Source organism: Mustela erminea, chromosome 20 (assembly GCF_009829155.1).
Source record: "Mustela erminea isolate mMusErm1 chromosome 20, mMusErm1.Pri, whole genome shotgun sequence".
NCBI classification, from domain to species: domain Eukaryota; kingdom Metazoa; phylum Chordata; class Mammalia; order Carnivora; family Mustelidae; genus Mustela; species Mustela erminea.
The window spans coordinates 32,576,446-32,598,386 of NC_045633.1; the positions used below are offsets into that span (position 1 = coordinate 32,576,446).

The following is a 21,941-nucleotide window of genomic DNA, read 5'->3' on the forward strand; positions in this document are numbered from 1 at the left end:
GAGGACAATCGTGAATCCTGGCCTGGGGAGGGGATTGAGTTTACAGCCTCTTTCTAACGCTCTCACCCGGGAATGGGGGCAGGCAGAGCCGGCTCCTGGGTCTCTCTTCACCAGTCTGGGAGCGGCCTCTGCCCTGGCACCCGGATCTGGCGGGCAGCGGACTGATTGTCCTGCCCTTCTGCCTGGCTGGAGCCCACGGCGAGGATGGGGAGGACACGGCCTAGAGCTGGGGCTTCCTTCTGAGCCCCTGGACCCGGTTCCAACCCGCCTCTGGAGCCCGAGGGGGCCAGGGCGGGCCCAGAGCAAATCCCAGCTGCGCCCACGGCATGTGGGGAAGCAGGTCCTGCCCCACCCAACAGATTCGCAGCCCATTTCGCTCCCAGATAATAAGTTGTAATATGTTGGGTATACGCTTTGTTTGAAAGCTGCCTGAGATTCTTTGGGTTATAAATAACAGGATAATTACAGAACAGTGCTAGTAATGAGGATGCTTCCCTGGGTCTGTGGCCCAGAGTGCAGCTGAAGGAAGGATCTGGAAAGCAAACGGGTCCAGCGGTGCCGTCTTTCCTGACGTAGAAGGCGCCTGGTCCTGGGAGGCCTTTGCTCAGCACTGGGAAGGTTTGGGGACCCTTCTCTCAGCTCCCAGAGCCTCCAGGTACCCCCCCGCCCCGCCCCCCGCCGACCCCATCCTTGCCTCGACTGTTGATAACCTCGTGTTTTCATGTCTGCCCACCCCTACCCCTGCAAACTGCCCACTCGCTGCCCTGCAGACTGTTTCTTCTGAGGGTAACTGAGCCTTGCCCGAATAGGGCCTCATACTTCCCTCCTCTGGAAACCACTGAGTGTTGAAGTATGGACGGTTTTTCATCTCTCTTCATGTTCTTGTTATTGAAGGAACAATCCAGTAAATGGAGTGTAAGTCTCCAGATGTCTGAGTTGTAAACCTCACGCCAATAGGTAAAGGGCACGTGTTTGATGGAATTCACTGAGCAAGTGATTCAAAAAGGGGGATTCAAGACAGTGATGTCTTGATGGGCGGACTGGAGAGCCCAGGACTGCCCTTAGTTCTGATATTTTGCTGAAAAAACTCACAGAGCCAAAAAGCTATTGTGCTCACGCTCATGGTTTGTTATGACGAAAGGTGCGGGTTCAGATCCTCCAAGGGAAGAAGGCTGTGGGACAGAGTCCAGGAGGATCCCCCCCACCCCGTCCCCACACACAGACCTGCCGGTTGTCCCCTCGGTGGAGGCGTGGGTAGCAATGAACTCCTCCCCTCATATGTAAAACAAGTTGACAAAAATGTGACCAGAAGCTGGCAGGAGCCCCACTGTATATCCTCCCCAGGAACATGGTTCACTATTTGCTAATTCAGGACCTCATGACTTTATAGATCACAGTAACCATGAATAAGGGAAGGAATCCTAAGTGTCTAGAACAATAGGGATCTATTTAGAAACGTTTTTCTCTTATTGCAAAAGTTAAGTCTGCGTTCAGTGTAGAAAAGGTGACCACACCCAGAATCCCGCCTCTCAAGGTAACCCTGAGCTCGCTTTGGTGGAAAGCTTCCAGACCTTTCTATTCTGTGCTCTCATACTGGTTATACTATTCTTTTTTTTTTTTTTTTAAGATTTTATTTATTTATTGACAGACAGAGATCACAAGTAGGCAGAGAGGCAGGCAGAGAGAGGGGAAGGGAAACAGGCTCCCCGCTGAGCGGAGAGCTCAATGCGGGGCTCGACCCTGGGATCATGACCTGAGCCAAAGGCAGAGGCTTTCACCCACTGAGCCACCAGGCGCCCCCGGTTATACTATTCTGATAACTTTCTTATTCATATAAGTTACCATGCATACTTCTCTATGTCAATAGATAGCTTTCTGTAGCATTATTTTTAGTGCCTGCAAAATTTGGGTATACACTTTATTAACGAAACCCCCTACTGGAAGATATCTAAGTCGCTCCCAGGTTTTAAATTATTGGTGACATGAATCCAGACATCCTTTTTGTCCCTCTGACATAAAATTTACATACTCTGAAATGCTCCTTTCTGAAGTGTAAACTTTGATGAGTTTTGATACATGTACGCATTTCTATCACCTTCTGGAATGTTCTCACCCCTTGGCCTTCACTGTCCTGATTTCTGTCATCATAGATCATAGATTTTATCTATTCTTGAACTTCATATAAATGGAACCACATAATATTTACTCTTGCACATGGCTTGTTGCAATTAATAAAATGTTTTTGAGACCTATTTATATTGTTATATATGTATCGATAATGTATTCATTTTTATGACTGGGTATCATTCCATTGTGTAAGTAGTCACAATTTTATTATGGGTTGTCCTGTGGCTAGATCTTTGGGCCATTTCTAGTTTTTGACTTTAAGAATAAAACTTCCGTGAACATTCTTGAAATGTCTTTCTGCGGACATAAGTTTTTATTTTCGTTGGGTTAATCCGGTTAATCCACAGGTTGAATTGCTAGGTCAGGCTGTGTGTTTAGCTTTATTTTTATTTTTATTATTTTTAAAAAGATTTTGTTTACTTATTGGACACACAGAGAGAGAGAGAGAGATCATAGGTAGGCAGAGAGGCAGGCAGGGGCGGGGTGGGAAGCAGGATCCCCACCCAGCAGAGAGCCCCATGCGGGGATCGATCCCAGGACCCTGAGATCATGACCTGGGCTGAAGGAGAGGCTTAACCCAGTGAGCCATGCAGGCGCCCCATGTGTGTTTAGCTTTATAGGAAAGAGCCAAACTGTTTCCGAAAATGGCTTTACTAGCATTTGGTGTTGTTAAGTCTTTTCATTTCAGCCAGGTGAGTGGGTGTGAAATACTCTCCCATTGTGAGTTTGGTGTGTGCTTCTCCGTTGACTAAGGAGCATCTTTTTGTATGTCTGTCTGACATACTTACCCGTTATTCTTATGTCTTGTTTCATAAAGTGTCTATTCGAGACTTTTACTCATTTTTAATTGGGTTGTTTAACTTGATAAGAAATAGCCAAGTTGTTTTCCAAAGAGGCTTTAACGTTTTTGCAGTCCCACAAGCAAAGTCTGATCCAGTTGTTCCACATTCTTGCCAATATTTGGTGTGTTAGTCTTTTCAGTTTTAGCTGTGCTACTGGGAATGAAATGAAATGCAACTCTTCTTTTTTAAGACTGCTTTGACCACTCTAGTTCCTTTACATCTCCATAAAAACTTTGCACAACTTAACAATGTTTGCAAAAAAAAAAAAAAAAAAAAAGTTTATCGTGATGGGGAATAGGATTGTGATGAATTTATAAATCAATTTGTTCTAGAAAGGAGAAAAAATTGTAGATAAATTATCTTACTAATAATTTACAGACTCATTATCCTAAGAATGAGCCTTCTGATTCATGAACATGGTATAACTACGTATTTAGGTATTTAATTTTCTCCTTATAGAGTAGAGGTATTGCTTCTCTTATTAAATTTATTTCTAAGTATTTTGTGGTTTGGGTGCTTTTTAAAAAATGGAATTGCCTGGGTGGCTCAGTGGGTTAAAGCCTCTGCCTTCAGCTCAGGTCATGATCCCAGGGTTCTGGGATTGAGATCCACATAGCTCTCTGCTCAGCAGGGAGCCTGCTTCCTCCTCTCTCTCTGCCTACCTCTCTGCCTACTTGTGATCTCTGTCTGTCAAATACATAAATAAAATATTTTAAAAAAATAAAAAATGGGATTGCCTTTTAAATTTTCATTCCATAATTATTTTTCGGCTAGCATATAGAAATATATTTGATTTTTAATATTGACTTTGTATGTAAAAACTGTGCTAAATTCATTTATTAGTTCTAGTAGCTTATTTATTGATTTCTTTGGATTTTCCACATAAGCTGTTATGTCCTCTGTGAATAAAGATGTGTTTGCTTCTTCTTTCAACAATTAAGGCATTTTATTTTATTTTTCTTGCTTTATTGGACTGGCTAGAAGTTCTGGTAAGATGTTTAATAGAAGTGGTGAGAACAGATATAGTCGCCTTGTTTCTGATCATGAAAGGGTGGGCGGAAAGTTCCCCATTTCACTCTGAAGTATGTTGTTAGTAGTGGATTTTTTCATATAAGCCGTGTATCAGATGAGGATAGTCACATTTTTAGTCTGAGTTTGTTGAGATTACTTGTTAGGAATGGTGCCAAATCTTGTCGAATGTTTTTTCTGCTTCTATACTGAGGTGATCATTTTTTTAATCCTTTATTTTGTTAATATGACAAATTACATTGATTGGGGATACGAAACCAACCCTTTGTTCTTGGGAATAACGTTATTGTTACTGGGATCAACTGTATTTGGATGTATTATGCATTTTTCTGTTTCTGTATTTGATATTTATCTGTAATTTTCTCTCCTTGTAATGTCTGCCAGTTTTTGGTGGTGAGGGTTATGCTGTTCTCATAAAAAGAAATAGGAAAATTTCCCTCCTCCTCTATTTTCTAAAAGTGTTTTTTGGTAAAGTTGGCATTAAACATTTTCCTTAAAAGCTTAATAGAATTTACAGTGAAAACATGTGGACCTGTAATTTCTTTGTGGGGAAGGTCTTTCATTTTTTGTTTTTTTTAGAGAGAAAGAGAGTGTGTGTGCCCAAGCAGAGGGGAGGGGCAGAGGGAGAGAGAGACTATCCAGCAGATTCCCTGCTGAGCCCAACACAGAGCCTGATCTCATGACCCTGAGATGACAACTTCAGTCTTAATCAAAAGTCTGATGCTTAACGGACTGAGCCACCCATATGTGCTCCATTTCTTAATTTAATAATTACTTGTGCATTTAAAAAATCACATGTACTGAGTTGTATTTGATGTATGGATTATTACATACATATAATTTACATACCCAGAAGTGTACAGATCATTAAGTTTAGACCAAATGGATAATTTTCTACATAATCCTCGTCTCTCTGATGTTTTGTCCATCAAATTTGCCTCACCCTCCCTGAACTCAGATTTCTGTCTCTACAACTCAGAGAAATTGTCGTGTTCTACTTAATCTTCCTTCCATAAGCTTTGGTCTGGGAGATTCCTCTAGGAATTGCCTTGTGTGTTCTGAATTGCCTCCTGTCCAGTGCCTATGAACATTTGTTCCATACATTTTGTCCAATCTTCTAGTTGTTTCTGGTGGGAAAGCAATTCAGTAGAAGTTAGTCTATCATGGCTAGAAGCAGAAATTGTGACTTTACTTTTTTGAATTTTTCTTTATTGTTCTCGGTATCATTTCTTAGTAGTTTTATTTATTTATTTTTTAATTTTATTTATTTTTTTTTAAAGATTTTATTTATTTATTTATTTGACAGACAGAGATCACAAGTAGGCAGAGAGGCAGGTAGAAAGAGAGAGAGGAGGAAGCAGGCTATCTGCGGAGCGGACAGCCCGATGCAGGGCTCGATCCCAGGACCCTGGGATCATGACCTGAGCCGAAGGCAGAGGCTTTAACCCACTGAGCCACCCAGGCGCCCCTCTTAGTAGTTTTAAAAACAGCATTCTTCCATTTTATCCACCCCACCATCCTTTGTGCTATTGTGAAATTGTGTGGAAAACTTCCCAATTCAATATTATAATTTTTGCATTAAAGAGATTATCTTTTTTATTTTTATTTTATTTTTAAGAAGATTTTATTTACCTGACACAAAGAGAGAGAGATCACAAGTAGGCAGAGAGGCAGGCAAAGGGGGGGGTGAGCAGGCTCCTCACTAAGCAGAGAGCCCAATGTGGGGCTCAATCCCAGGACCCTGAGATCATAACCTGAGCCAAAGGCAGAGGCTTAACCCACTGAGCCACCTAGGTGCCCCAAAGAGATGATCTTTTTTAAAAGGAAGAAAAATATCATTTCCTGCGACTTTTCTTGCTCCTAGAGCTCTGAGCCTCCATCTGATTCACGTCTTCTAGTGCAGGTCTGCTTGTTGTGTGTTCTCTCTACTTAAAAATAATTTTTATTATGTATTTTGCCTTGATAGATTTTTAAGAATCAATCAATTAATTGATTTGTGGTAAAATGCACATAACCCAAAATTTACCATTTTAACCATTGTGAAATATACAATTTGGTGGCATTAAGTCCATTCACAAAGTTTTGCAAAAACATCACCATTGTCTCATTCCAGAACTTTTTTATCTGCCCCCCCTCAAAGGGAAACCCTATACCCATTAAGCAGTCATTCTTCATTCTCTCCTTCCTTTAGCCCTTGGCAACCACAGATCTGCTTTCTGTCTCTATTGATTTGCCTATTCTGGATATTTATATAAATAGAATCATGCAATATGTGGCCTTTTGTGTCTGACTTCTTTTACTTAGCATAATGCTTTGAAGCTTCATCCAAATTGTGGGATATATCTGAATAATGAGTACTATTTCATTATATGGATATACCACATTTTGTTTTTTCATTCATCAGTTGATGGACATTTGGGTTGTTTCCACCTTTTGGCTGTTGGGAACAACAGTAATTCTCATTTTTTAAAAAAATAATGCTATGAACTTTCATGTACAAGTTTTGTTTGAACACCTGTTTTCGATCCTTTTGATTTTGATTTTTACTCAGGATTGGTATTTCTGAGTCATATGGTAATTCTGTAATTCTGTGAGGAGCTGCAGAATGTTTTTTCATAGTGGCTACACCATTTTACATTCCCATCAGCAATGTACAAAGGTTATGATTTCTTCATGTTGTCTCCAGTACTCCAATTTTTGAATAGTATTTTCATTGAGTTCATAATTACGGGTTGATTTTTTTTTCTTTCAGTGCTTTAAACAGATTGATTATTCCATTATCTTTTTAAAAAAAGATTTTATTTATTATTTGACAGAGATCACAAGTAGGCAGAGAGGCAGGCAGGGAGAGAGAGGATGAAGCAGGTTCCCTGCTGAGCAGAGAGCCCGATGTGGGGCTCAATCCCAGGACTCTGGGATCATGACCTGAGCTGAAGGCAGAGGCTTTAACCCACTGAGCCACCCAGGCGTCCCTATTCCATTGTCTTTTGGCATCCATTGCTTCTGTTGAAAGGTCTGCTGTTTTCGTTTGTTGTTTCCCTTCTAGAATGTGTCTTTTGTCCCATAGTCCCAGTTTTGTCTCTGATGTTATCAGGTGAGACTCTCTTAATTCTGTTTGGGCTTCTTTGAGAATCTATAAACTGTTGTTGTTGTTGTTGCTTGTGTGTTTATCTTGTTAGGAAAATTCTCCTCATTATTTTTTCAAATATTTTTTCTTCCCTATTCTTTCTTCTCCTCTTGAGGGTCCATTTGCACACCTGTTAGATTGCTTGATGGTATCATCAAGGTTCTGCTTTTTTCCCCTCTGTTCTTCCGTCTAGACAGTTTCTCTTGATCTGTCCTCAAGTTCATTGACTCTTCTGACATCTGTAATCTTCTGTTAAGCTCATTTTGAATAATTTCTTTTCAGTTCTAGAATTTCCATTTCTAGTTCCCTGATAAGATTTCTCCATTGCTTCACTTACTATGATCATAGTTTATTTTATATGCCAGGACTCATATATCATAGCTACTTTTTAAGTCCTAAGGGTCTTCTGTTTCCAAATCTGGGTCATCTTAGGATTTATTTGTGTTGTCACTTTTCTCTTGATTTGGGTCACAACTGCCCCTCTCTTTCTTTGCTTCCATGTCAGTAACTTTTCCTTGTCGATTGGAGACTTTGAATGATATGTTGTAGGGATGCCTGTTTCCTTGAAGAATGTTGAATTTTGTTCTAGCAAGCAGTTAAACTACTGTAAGTTTGTGAAGGCTTGGTTTTTATGCTTTATTCGGGGGGTTATGTCAATCCTTTAGACCTGGGATATAGTTTTTACTCCCAAGGCTTGGTCTTTCTGTGGTTGCAAAGGCAAGGCCTAGGTGGAGAGACTTGAGCTCCAAACTTGGAAAGGTTCAAACTGTAAATCATCTCCTTCCTCTTGGGTGGCAGCTGGTATCTCTGCTCAGTTTTTATAGCCTTCCCTCTGTTGTTTTCTGCTGAGCTCACTGGAATCTTCCCTACACATGCACAATTCAGGGGTCAGCCAAGGACTTCAGGGGAGTTTGTACGCAGAGTCTGGGGCTCTCTGTTCTGTGTAGCTCGTTACTTATTTGATTTTTTTTCCTTCAGTTTCCAGGGCCTCTGGCAGCCCTAAGCCTAAACAACTTCAGTTTTTGACTTATGTTCTGGCCACCCTGAGATGCTGAACTAAATTTGGTCCTCTGTGGGGGAAATCCATGTAAATGTACAAGTTCTATTCTCTTTTCGCAAGGGGTAAATCTCTTCAGGTTCCGCTGGAGTTTTGTTGCTCTCGAGGGTCCTCAAATAATTGTTTAAAGAATTATCTAGAGGGGCACCTTGGTGGCTCGGTGGGTTAAAGCCCCTGCCTTCGGCTCAGGTCATGATCTCAGGGTCCTGGGATTGAGCCCCGCATCAGGCTCTCTACTTAGTGGGGAGTCTTCTTCTCCCTTCTCTCTGCCTGCCTCTCTGACTACTGTGATCTCTGTCTGACAAATAAATAAACAAAATCTTTAAGGGAAAAAATAGAATTATACAGAGCTTATAATTTTTACCTCAAGTAGAGTTCGTCTGATACAAGCCACTCCTCCATTTTGGAATGGAAACTTTGTGAACATCTTTTCAGCTCCATCTTTGTCAACACCTTTAATGATTTCCTTAGGATAAATGCCTATGCAGAATTATGGGGTATCCGTGAGAGGGTGTACGTTGTGTCAAGGCTTTTGAATCATCTTGCCAAATTAGGCCCTAGAAAGGTTGCTGATTACACTGCTGTGGGTAGATTGAGAGATTCTGGGGGGTGGAGGACATTGTTGTTATCTGTGTGCTTTTGTGGGGCCCAGCACAGGGCCTGGCACCTAGTTGGGGGCCTGTCGAGGATTCTGTACCTGGAACGTGATCTGGGACATGATCAAAGGAGTCAGCATTAAGCACGGGATATGATACCATTACTTCACCTCCGAATTTAATTTAAAAAGCAGTTCCTTGGGGTGCCTGGGTGGCTCAGTCAGCTGAATATCCGACTCTTGGTTTTAGCTCAGGTCATGATCTCAGGGTCATGAGATTGAGCCCCATGAGTCTGAGAGTCTCTCCCTCTCCCCCTGCCTCTCCCCCTGCTCTCTCACTCTTCCTAAAATAAATATATGAACCTTTAAAAAAAAAAAAAAAAGGTGTTCCCAAAGCTATATTACACTGGATGTCCCTCCTGTTGGCTCTCTTGTCAGACAGCGAAGTGCTCTTTCCGTAAGCCACTGGGACCTTCAAGGTCTTGGAAAATCCTACTCCAAGTTTTCCCAGCACAAGGTGCAGGTCAGCTGGATTCTTAGCCGGCTTCTTTCTGGAATCCCTAAGGTGGCCTGATCCCTTGTGTTTTAGAAGCCAAGTCTTTGGTGGTGTTGTGGAGGAGATTGGCCACAAAGCTGATACAGACTCAACTTTCAGAAGATAAGCTTAACTCAAGTAGGGGATTTTTACTTTTGTTTTGTTTTGTTTTATTTGCTTCAGGACAGGAAATGAACCCCCTGCGCTTCCATATGGGCAACGGCAGGCCCAGGGCGAGGTGGCTTAGCTAGTGCATCCAAGCGTTGAGCTGACTGATTTGAGTCCAAGATGGCGCTGACATTTCACCCCTGGCGCGAGCTCTGTGTATGAGTGTGTTTGTGTTTGGAATAACTGAGGGTTCAAAGCCAGAAGACGCTCTCTTGGGAGGAGGCTGCAGCCAGCCTCCCAGCCAGTCTGCAAAGCTCAGCATTTTAGGGAAACGATTATCAGCGAGTCTGATGGTGTTTCTGAAACTTGCCTCCCATGGCTGCCATTAAGGAAGGGACAAGCAAGTAGGGCTATTTATTCAAATTAGCGGAGTACCTGGGAAGTTCCAGACACTGTGCTAGGGGCTCGAGTCGCACTGATGCAAAGGGGACCTCAGGAGCTCCCAGATGTGGGGGGTGGGGGAGTGAGCAAATAATCCTAATTAATGCTAGGAAATGAGGGTTTTGCTAAAGGTACGCTTGCTTTGTTGTGGGACCCATAGGGTGTAAGAATTGGGGAAGGGACTTCTTCTAGCTTAAGGCCTGACCCTCTGGATCCAACCTGGGTCAAGCACCACTGGGATCCCTTCTCTCGTATGTTCCATCTTCCTCATCCCCTGATTACTTCCCATCAGTGTACGAACACATCAAGTATATCTTTTCTCTCAGAAAACAGTCTCGTTGAATCTGCGTCATCCTTTAGCTAACACCGTGTCTTGAGTTTCTTTTCTTTTTTATTAAAAAAAATAATAAAATAAAAAATTTTTACTTACTTATTAGAGAGAGCGTGCGTGCGTATGCACATGGGATGGGAAGGGGCAGATGGAGAGGGAGAGACAATCTTAAGCAGGCTCCACACTGAGCCAGGAACCCTATGCGAGGCTCGATCTCACGACCCTGAGATCACAACCTGGGCCAAAACCAAGAGTTGGAAACTTGACCGACTGTGCCACCAAGGCACCCCTCGACCTTCCTTTCTTGACCAAGCTTTTTGGAAGAACTGACTGCCTTCCCTGACTCACGCTTCCTTGCTTCTAGGGTCTTCTATAGCCCTCGAGGTCAGGTCTCTACCTCACTTAGCTCTCAGAGACTGTTCTCGCTGAGGGACCTCTGTGCAGGTGATGTCCTTGTCACGTTTATTTCTTCTTCCCCAGCCACTGGCAGAGATCTGGAACCTGACCTGTTTCGTGAATGAAGGAATGATTGCACAGGCGGTTTTCATGTGTGCGAGACGTTGAGTCTCAGCTGGGGGATGTATGGTTAGAGCCCTATTGTACAGATGAGTAACTGAGGCTTAGAGAAATATTTGTTTTTATGGGAGGCCCCGCTGGAGCCAATGGGAGAGGTGGAGGCCAAGTGACAGGAAAAGGAAGATGCTGGCTGAGCTGGACAGAACATTCCAAGGGGCCCGACCAGACCACTCGGTCACTTCTAACACCTGCCTCTTCCTGGCATCTTCAGTCAACTTTGGCCTGGGGCGGAGAGCTGGGGGCCTGTTGTGTTGAGCATCTGCTTTTGTTCTTAGCTTCCATGGACAGTGTGGGCCTCGCTGATGAGATTACGGGCCCTTTGATACTCTGTCCCAGGCTGGAGGGGTTCCAGGCGTCCAGACGGGTTTTGTCGTCAGACAGGCATCTTTCAGCACCTCCCGTCATACTGTGTGGGGCTGGAAATATCCACAGATGTCACCTGCCTTTTCTTTTTCTGGGACACGCTTGCACGGGGGCTGGCCCAGGTCACCAGCTTGTGTTCGGGCTCCTGGGCTGTCTGCACACCCGGAAGGTTCTCAGCACCTTCCCCGGCTGCTGCTTCTTCGGCCCTGGGCGTTTCCCAGGGAGTGGCAGGGGCCAGAGGGATGCCATGGGAGATGCCTGCCAAGCTCGTGAGTTTTCTGAGACCCTTCTGAGACCCACAGTCTTAGGGAGTGATGGCCCTGGGAACCTCTTTTCCCAGAAGAGGGATCCAAACCTCTTTGAGGTCCAGGATAGGCCACACAATCAACAAGCCAGAAAGTGGGCTTGAACAGGTGCTTCTCTGCTAAAGTCTGCTCTTCTCCTGACCCGAAGCTCCATCTTTTCTAGAAAGAGGAGCGGGCCTGTGGGGAAAGGCCCCCTAGACTCTGGCCCATTGTGGCCTAAGAAGACCAAGTTAGGACACAGGGCCCAAGACACGTGAACCTAGAAGGTAGGGGGCCAGAGAGCTCCTGCGGATAGTGTTCCCCGGGGTGCAGGCTCCGAGAGGAAGGCCTGTGAGGGAAGTCTGTTGGGAGCTCACTGAAGATGGAGACCTCTTACCGGAAGGGGTGGATGGAGCAGTGTGAGAATGTGGGCCACGGTGCAGCCTCAGTGAAGGCCTCAGCCCACCCCACGGGAGCTCTGAGGTGGGACGACCCTCCTGAATGGCCCTAAATTGGGGACCAAGGAGTTGGGTCTTCACATCCTTCTGTTGGCGATGATGGGCTGCGGCTGGGAGAAGGCCATGACCTTGGGCGAGGACGGTGTCTCAAAAGGGCTGACGGAGGCGAGCTGCCAGCCCACAGCTTCCCAGCAGCTGGGGGTGAAGCCTGCACCCTGAAGGGGGGCCTGGCCAGGGCGGCCTCCACAGGGAGGGCCTCAGCTCCTACCCAAGGGCACTCTGAACATCATGGTTCCCAAACACGAGAAACGTAATCTGTACCTTTGGTTGTTCTCCATACAGAAGGTCACAGAATCTGTGATCGAACAGATGGGCTAAATGGGTCAAAGGCTGCTACCTCACGAGGGTGTGGGGGAGACAGAGGTCGCGTGGCCTGCCCACTCAGCAAGTGGGAGCTGCTGTTGTCATGTGCTGGGGGTGAGGATGGACCCGCTGTGGAATGCACAGTTCATTCTCACCGTCTAAAGTGTGGTAGCAAAAAGTTGGGGGGGGGGGGCTCCTGGAGGAAGTCTGAGGGCTATGTGTGCCCCATCCTCCCCATGAGATCCTGTCACCGTCAGTTTTGAGAGGACCTTGGTGGGGGGGGGGGGGGATCCTCTCACACTCCCACAGTCGTCTGTAGCACCGCTCGGTGGCCATATTGGCCCCCTCCTTGGAAACATTGAGGCTGGCCTGGTGGCTCCTGGGATGGCAGGGCAGGGCCCAATGGCCCAGAGAGCAGCCCAGAGTTGGGAAGGAAAAGGTGGTTCAGGGCTTCCCATGGAACATTCTAGAACCTCTGCATGGGTGGTCCTCTCCCCTCGCATCGGGAGCTTTGCTGAGACCCGACACGCATTTCCACCTGCAGAACCTGGGCCTGAGGAGCCAATGTGGGGCTGATTTTGAGGGTGCAGGTGTTATTCCGTCCCAGGAACCCCTTGCTCTGTGGCCTCGGGTACTTTTCCAGCCTCAAAGTCCCCGGCAGGTGGCAGAGGGTTAGCTGGCTGCTGCCTTGACCACCGAGGTAACATCTCAAGGCTGACAGTGGCATTTGTGCAGGGGCTGAATGGCCTGGTGTCTACCCAGGCCCCTCTGTCCCAGGAGAAGCTGGGGTCCTTACATCCTGGGTAAAGGCTTCTGCTTTTTCAGAATGCTGCTTATTTTATTTTATTTTATTATTTCATATTTTTTAGAGGTGGGGGAGGGAGAAGGGGAGAGGGAGAGGGAGAGAGAGAATCTTAAGCAGACTCGGCGCTGTGCGTGGGGCGACAAGGGGCTTGATATCAAGACCCTCAGCTCGTGACCTGAGCCAAAATCAAGAGTCTGTCGCTTACCTGACTGAGCCACCCAGGGGCCCAGGCTGTTGCTTTTGGATCTCATGGGACCCCACCCCCAACTTCATGGCCGTGTAGGTCCTGCTGGCATTGGCAGGCCTCCAGCGGCATCTCTGCTCTCTCTTGCTGCAGGGACTCTGTGTCCCCAATCCTTTTCCAGACCAGACATGCCACGGAGGCCCCCGGCCTTGCTCCCCCTCCCGCTTACCCCACCCTGCTGGTGGGTGAGCCATCAGGGGACTGATGTAGGGCTTCTGTCTACAGCTGATTTGCCTTTGGGGCTCCGTTCAAACATTCTTCTTCCAAGGCCACGTGACTCGCCAAAACCAGCTTGGGGGCCCCCAGGAGCCCAGAACGTTCTCTCTGCCTCATTTTAACGGAGTCTCAGCCCCTGTGCTCGGGCAGGTGGAAGGGGAGGGGAGAGGGCTCCGACTTTCCTGCCCGCGCAGCGCGCTGGCCTCTTCCACGCCTCTGCAGAGCACCGGGAAGCACGCAGGGATATAAGGCAACAGGCCTCTTCCCGTGGAAACCCAGGCCAGCGTGCGGCAGTTTTACATGCAGGACAAGCAGAATGGAGAGCAGAACCTCACCTCCCCGAGGGCCTCCACGGGGCCTCCCGAAGCGAGAATGAGCCAGGCCAGCTGGCTCCAGGCAGGGGCCGACCCCCCGACCCTCCCTCTTCTTCCTCTTGTCATACTCTGCCCAAGGTAGCTCTGCTTTCCGGCTAGAGCTCCCCGCCTGGGGATCTGGGAGTGGCTGATGGCCCTTCGTGCCCAGCACAGCGGGTCTACCTCTGCCAAAGGCTTCTGTCCCCCTCGCCTTCCAGGACGGTAGAACGTGGACTTCAGCCCAGACCAAGGGTCGACACCCACGTACCCACTCTGCGGGCGAGTCGCTTGCTCTGCCTGAACCTGTTTCCTCCTTTGCGAAGTGGGCACCGCAATAACCGTCTTGGGTTGTAGATCGGGTCAAGTGAGTAGAAAATACCCGATGTGCCACAGTTTGTGGCACGCAGTGGGCCCTGAATACGTGGTTCGTTTCCCCGTTAGGTTCCTTACTTTCCCGGTGCTAGGCACAGTCGTGTTAGAAATACACATTGACTGATTTGGGGGATCTTTCTCTTTATTTTTTTATTTTTATTTTTTTTAAAGATTTTACTTATTTATTTGACAGACAGAGATCACAAGTAGGCAGAGAGGCAGGCAGAGAGAGAGAGAGGAGGAAGCAGGCTCCCCGCTGAGCAGAGAGCCTGATGCGGGGCTCGATCCCAGGACCCTGGGACCATGACCTGAGCTGAAGGCAGAGACTTTCACCCACTGAGCCACCCAGATGCCCCGGGTCTTTCTCTTTAGAATGTAAATGCTTAGAGCCAAAATGAACTGCAGAACAGAGCTTCTGCCCACATGACCTTTGTAAGTCACAGTCCCGTTGGTTTCTCCTCTGGAAAGGGGGTTCTAGCAATCGTTCTGGTGGGAAGGGGGTTGCCTCTGAGGTCTGCAAGCCCGTGGCTCTGCGCTCCCCTCAGCGGGGCTCCCAGCTGCCTCAGAGCGAGGCCTTGTAACGACACTGAGCTCTGGTTATTGTAAACTTCCCGCAGAAGGAGGCATACGTTACCATGATGTCATGTCTAGACACCCAGGTCAGGTATAAATTATGAAGACAAAGTAGCATGTTCAGTGGTTAACTGTAAAACTTTAACGAGAGATTTCTGTGGCTTGAACATGTGTGGGGAAGGGCTGTTCTGGGAGGGGGAGGAGAGGTGTTCACTTCCCTTTTCACTTCCTCTCGGGCTGTCTGCAGGCGGGGAGGCGAGGCCCCAGGACTGGCAGAGACTCTGGTCTCAGGTGGTGGCTTCCTGCAGAGTGGGACAGGAGCTCGTGCTGGCTGCTGGAGCTCTGCCCTCCTGACCTTGGGCAGGTCACAGCCTCATGGCGGGGGGTGAGGGGGAGGGAGCGCTCAGTCTCTTTATCTGTAAAATGGGGGCAGGGGATAGATCCTTCCAGCACAAATATTTCCGTGTCCTGATCCTCTACAACCTGGCAGGACAAATCAGCAGACACGCATGTCGAGCAGAAGGAATGCCTTTTTGGGTTTAAGACCTACCTCCTGGGGGTTGTGGTGAGGAGGAATGTGGCAAGACAGAGGAATGGCTTCACAGGCTGTGAGGTGCTGGGCTGACGTGAGGGGCCAGTCTTGGAAGTCCTAGAGTCTCCTCTGGAAAGGGCTGAGTGCTCTGCCAGCAGCAGTTTAGGGAAGATCTTTGTGGAAGAGGAGATGGACCCTTTTTTTCCCCCTTTGTTTGTTTGTTTGTTTTCTGACAACAATACGTTGTTCCAACCCCAATTCTCCAGTGCTCTGACAGCAGCTGGGCTGTGACGCGGACTGCCTGGTATCAGCACAGTCCCCACAAGGTAAAGGGGCCACAAAGGGCCCACTTTGGAGGCCAAGCTACAAATAGGGTCCCCAGGCTTACCTGTGCTTCCGCCGCCCTGCTGATGTGTGGCTTTGCACCACAACCCCCTCAAGGCTAATAACTCACGAGGCTGACTCCTCGAACTCCAGAGACCACTATAACGATGACCGTGGTTTTGCTAAAGAGGACGCGGCTCAGGACCAGCCACGTAGAATAAGGCAAAGTATGGGGGAAGGGGCACGGAGCTGCTGTGTCTTCTCGGGGTACACCACTCTCCCATCACGCCGTCGTGTCCGCCAGCCTGAAAGCTCCCCGAGCCCCATTATAGAGAGTTCCATTACACAGGCACGACGGATGACATCATTGGCCGTGAGTGATCGACCTCAATCTCCAGCCCCTCTCCCCTCCCCAGGGATGGGGAGAATTGAAAGTTGGGGGTGGAGGAAAGTTCCAGTCCTCTGATCACATGCCTGGTTCCTCTGGGAACCGGCCCCCATCCTGAAGTCCCCTAAGGGCCCTCCAAGAGTTGCCTTGTTAGCATGAATCCAGAGGTGGGCTTGTTATGAGGAACCAAAGATGCTCGATCTCTTGGGAAATGCCAAGGGTTTTAGGTACTCTGCACCAGGAACTGGAGATCAAATATAGATATTTTATTATACCATAGACACGAAGGCTTTCCAAGCTGGGATTGGATACCAGTGAATGTGTGCTGAAGGCACCCACCTTGGAGCCTTAGGCTTGAGGCAGGAGAGGCCCTGGCATCTGGCAATGACGTTCCATGGTGTGTGCCCCCGGGGGACATCATGCAGGGGGCCTGTCACCGGACAGCACATACGTCACCACACAGGGCTTTGCTCCAGTCACGCATGTGGCTGAGAGATGGCAGAGCGTTGGAACAGGGTGGCTGGCCGTTGTGTGACGCTAATGCCTTCACTGTGGGGGGAGACCCATTTGATCCTGGGTGGTCCCCAGTAGTAGACCATGTGCGCTGAGGATACGGAGCTCTGAGATCCCAGTACCGGCACCGAGATCCCGGTACAGAGTCGTGTTCTTCCCGCTGCAGGAAAACGATCCCCAGGAGACCACAGAGCAGCTGGGATGAGGACATCCCTTCCCTTGGCCAAATGTTCCACCACCAAATTGCATTTATGAAGTGCCCACATGCTCTAAGGAGCCCATAAACACTGGAATCTGGCGCAAGGGCTTCCTCCTTCCCGCCGGAGTGTTGCGAGGGCCCCTCTGGACCCTTGGGCTGTGGAGGTCGTGCATTTGGCCCTGGGTCCCCGTTCCCCCAAGAACCTCCTAAATGTTCTTTATGACCAAGCCCTGCCTGGAGTTTTGCTCAAGAGGGGCTGCATTTCCTGATGTGGAGTTGGAATGTCGCAGAATCCCCTGTGCCGTGCTCGGCTTTGAACAGTTATTTATTGCCTGGGCCTCTCATTCACTGCTTCTCTCACAGGTTTGAGATTTTCTTCTTTTTCTCCTCACAGCCTACATATGTATATTCTCAACGAATCTGTGGACTGTCCGAGAGGTGGAACTTTCTCTGCTGCTTTTTGGTCTGCAGGAACTACCTATCACCCCCCTCCAGAGGAGGAAGAAAAAGTGGGGTTTTTACTCTGGTTTTCTCACTCTGTCATACCTGCTGACATTCCGTTTTTCCTCTCCTGAGAGTAAGCCCCCAGTGTTCTGCCTGAGTCGATAGACCCTCCTTCTTTACAGAATTTGAACTTGTACTGTTTTTAGCTCCTTCACGAATCTTCCCTTTTCAGAGCACCTGACGTGCTGCCTTCTGTGGGAGGGGTGTTCCGCAGCACAAATGAGCTTTCTGCTGCTCTCCCCACTGTTGACTTAGGACTCACCATCTTTGGGTCGGCAGAGTCAGCTCCCAGTCCTCACTGGTTTGAGGTTTCCACGTTTCCACCTGCTGGTGACTCTTTTCTTTCTTCTTGGCAATTTATACCTTTAAAAACCCCAACTCATCCCATCACTTCAGTGGGGAGGTCTCAGGAGAGCGTGGGGATAAATGTGGATCTGCCACCTGTGCTGAACACGGGAGAGCCGAGGGGAACGTCACATCCCTTTGTGGAGTTAGCTCACAACACAGGGCACTTAGGCTGAGCAACCCTTAGCACTTCTTACCATCCTAGTGCTTACATTAAACCCTTAATTGGTAAACCTTATATAAGGAATATTGCAAACTTCCTGAGAAGTATGTAAAACACCTATAAAATACTTGCATACCCACCACTGAAATTCAGCAGTTAGCGTTACGCCAAATTTGCTTCAGAATAGATTTTTCTTTTTAACTTTTTACTTTAAAATAATTCCAGACACAATGTATTTTATTTTATTTATAAAAATAAATAAATAAATATTAATAAATAAATTAATAAACAAATTCCCCGTTCCTCCATATCCTAGTCAATATTTGGTGTTAACTGACCTGATTTTTTGTACCTGATGGATGAGAAACTGTGTATCATTTTAAAGATTTGAATTCCCCTAATATATCTGAGGTTCAGCTTCTTTCAGTTTTTGCTTGTCCCAAAATCACTGTATCTAGCCATGGCTCTTGAACGACAATTTAGTTGGGTATAAAATTCTAGGTTGATGATGATTTTCCCTCCGCACTTTGGGGACCTTATTTCATTATCTTCTAGCCTCTGTTGTTGCTGTGGAGAGATCTACTGAAGATGTTTTGGAGATAACTCAACTTTTTCCTTTGGTTAATTGTAAGATTTTGTCTGTCCTTAGTATTCTCTAGATTACTGTGGCTTGTCTAGATATGAAGAGGTTTACTTCTCTGTTGGGGATTCACTGGGATGCTTGAATTCTTTTTTTTTTTTTTTTTAGATTTTATTTATTTATTTGACAGAGAGAGATCACAAGCAGGCAGAGAGGCAGGCAGAGATAGAGGAGGAAGAAGGCTCCCTGCTGAGCAGAGAGCCCAATGCGGGGCTCGATCCGAGGACCCCGGGATCATGACCTGAGCCAAAGGCAGCGGCTTAACCCACTGAGCCACCCAGGCGCCCCGGATGCTTGAATTCTTGAACTGATATACAAAGAGCCATGTATTTTTAAATCCATTCCAGAAAACCCCAAGCCATTATCTCTGAGATTAAGAGTTGGATGTTTAACCAACAAAGCCACACAGGTGCCCCTGTTCTGCCATTTTTTGTGGTGTGCTTATCTTCATCACAGCTTGTTTGCCTGAGAATCCCTTATAGCCTGGATTGTAGAACCGTTCTATTGCAGTTTTACAAGCTACTTTTGAGTATCACTGGGCAGGAATAGATTTTTATGTTAATTTCTTGGTTTGTGGGTTTCTGAGATAAATTCGGACCCCAGACCCACACGAGGCATGGGTTTCAGGCTTGGCTGTATCAAGGGAGATTTTTCTGATTAAACCCAGGTAAGGGGGAGTCACTTTATTATTCCCTCCCCATGCTGACTGGCAGGTAGTCTTCTAACACACCTTTCATGGAGATGACAGCCCTTCCTCATTTTGTGGGCCCTAAGAGCATTTGATTATGAAGATCCCACATGGAAGAAGCCAGATTACTGAGATGTTAACGCACCTTCAACCCAAAGCCAGTTACAGTGCCCTTTCATATGGTGGCTCCTTGATTTTAGTTTCTTCTTTACTCTTACAAGCGTCTCTTTTCTTTTTTGCAAACTCAACTATACATTTAAAATAATTTTTGTTATATTTTATCCAGCATTTCTACATGTTTGTAGCAAGAGGTTTTTCTTATTTTCTATACCCCATATTGTTAGAACCAAGGATCTCTACCTAATCTCCTTAAGCCTCAATTTCTCCCTTGCTGAAGTAGGAAGAAGTTTGCCTTCTACAAAGGGTTATCAAGGACTAGGTAAGGGTTTATGTAAGTAAATGGTACCTATTCAGTAAATGCTAGCCATAATGATTGTGTTGTTAACATATGTGTTTTCTCTTTATTGATATTTCTGTGTGGCCTAACTGGAAGGCTTTGAAAATAAAACAGCTAATTTTTTTTTCATGAAAGTTAAGATCTTTAATCATGCCAGATTTATCCTGAGAAGGAGGCGGAAGGAAAAACAATGAAACTAAAAGTTTGTGTTCACAGGTTATGCCAGTCATTGCTAATCTCCTATCATCCTATAACAAACCTATGTTGTAGGATGTTGTAACAGTCAGGATGGACCAGGTGACCCTTTGGTAACAAAGAGCCCTGAGATTTCATGGGGTTGTTTCTTATTCGAGCTACGTGTCCGGTGTGGGTTGGTAGAGGGTCTGGCATCACAGAGCTCCTTAGGGCTCCGGGTTGACAAAAGCCCCATCATCTTGGAGCCACGCCATCTGCAATGTGAACCTTTCATCACCTCAACCTCTCATAACTTCTTGGCCCAAACTAGTCATGTGGCCAACCAGTCAACTCTAGGGGGCCAAGAGAAGAAAATGGGATATTGGGGGACTGCCAGAGGTGGAGTAGGCAAAAATAACTTTTCTCAGACACCTTTCCCATTCTTTCTCAACTCTCAGCAATGCTGCTAGGTAGCTTTCCGTCGGAAGAAACCAGGGTTCAGAGAGGTTAAGGAGCTCATGCAAGAGGCTACACCTTCTTAGCACAGAGCCAAAATTTTAAATTCTACCTTCTGATTCTATATCGTGTATTTCTACTGGGGTCAGGGGAAGAGAGCCAAGACACACAGGGAGGTGAGAGAAGCCCAGAGGTCAGCCCTGGGCACCTCAGTGCTCACAGGCAATGCCCTCTTTCAGAGTGAGCCCCCAGAGCAGGGCCACCTGCTCAGCCTTCCAGGTGACCTGTCTGCCGCTTGGCTTTAGAGGCTGGTCACACCCTGCCAGGCATCCCTTCCTAAATCTGGCCTGAATGCTGTGTGATAAATGCGGGTTTGGGTCCTCCATGCTTTGGCTGTTGTGTGCGGGGGCCACCACGCCTCCCTGGGACGTACATTGATGGACCAGAAAGAACATGGTTCTCATCACCGTAGCCTCCTTCTCTGTGCAGCTCTGCAGCCTGTCCTGAATTCTATCCACTGAGTGGTGGCTGCCTTCGATGACACAGCTGTTTGGGCCAGGATGCTGGGGTCTTCTTTTTTTTTTTTTTTTTAAACATTTTATTTATTTGACAGACAGAGAGCACAAGTAGACAGAGAGGCAGGAGAGAGAGAGGGGGAAGCAGGCTCCCTCCTGAGCAGAGAGCCTGACGCGGGGCTTGATCCCAGGACCCTGGGATCATGACCCGAGCCGAAAGCAGAGGCTTAACCCACTGAGCCACCCAGGTGCCCCGGATGCTGGGGTCTTCTGTTCTCATTTCTTTGTCCCCAGCATCCGGGATGGGACCTTGCCCTGAAGAGGCCTTAGGAATGGCTCTCCAGAGGGACAGGGCCTGGTCTGGCATCCCCGAGAGCAGGTTGCTACAAACCTGGAACTTCAAGGGTCATGGGGATGGGACAGGGGAGGCTTGAAGTGGTTCCAGGCCTGGTTGCTGCCTTTGTGTGACTTTGGGAGGTTACATCCTTTTTCCCAGCCTCCGACTCCCATCTCAGATGGTGGGATACGGGGCTAAGTGATCTCAGTGGGTCTGAGATTCTATGGGCTTCCGGGATCCGGCATCACCTTCCAGGCCTGGATGACTCCCAGGGAAGATGGTCGGGGATTGTTGGTCCCAGGGAGGAAGCAGCCGAATTCTCAGTGCCACATCCCTTGCAGAACCCGAGGCCCTCTGGGTCCTACCCCAGGAAGCTGGGTCTTGGGGTTCACAGGCCAGACTCGACAGAGACCTTGAGGTGGGGGAGAGGGTTGGGGCTCCGACTGAGCTGGGATTCCCCTCCACCCCCTGCCCCCACCTCCGCCCAGGCGGCTCTGCAGGGGGTGGGAGGCTGGAGCCAGTCCCCACCAGCCAGCCACTGACTGCCCCTGCCACCACCGGCAGCTGTGGGGAACAGGCCCCGGGCTGCATTTATAGAATTCCTGTCTGCAAAGGCCATGCAGTTGTCTTAGATTAGCATACAAATCGACATTAGTGTAGTACATCTGTTGTTAATCCACATCCCGGTGGAAGGGAGATGCCAACACGTCCTTTATTAGGCACGTCGATCCCATAATGTCCTTTTTTGCTGCCTTTGTCTTCTATCAGCGTCCGTAATGGGTTCCAGGATGTCTTTTATTTTGCTAAAGACCACGTTTCCGCCTGCCTAACAGATCAGAACATAATGGATTCCAGGATGTAATTTATGCTATGCTGGAATCAGACTCTGCACTATTAATTCTGAAGC

At 47.4% G+C, this 21,941-nt stretch overlaps 1 protein-coding gene across 3 annotated transcripts in view; it reads left to right on the forward strand.

Annotated features, from left to right (window-relative positions):
• The window catches only part of COL26A1 (collagen type XXVI alpha 1 chain), a 125,565-nt gene that overhangs the window by 53,113 nt on the left and 50,511 nt on the right, over nucleotides 1-21,941 (forward strand). The window lies entirely within an intron of this gene.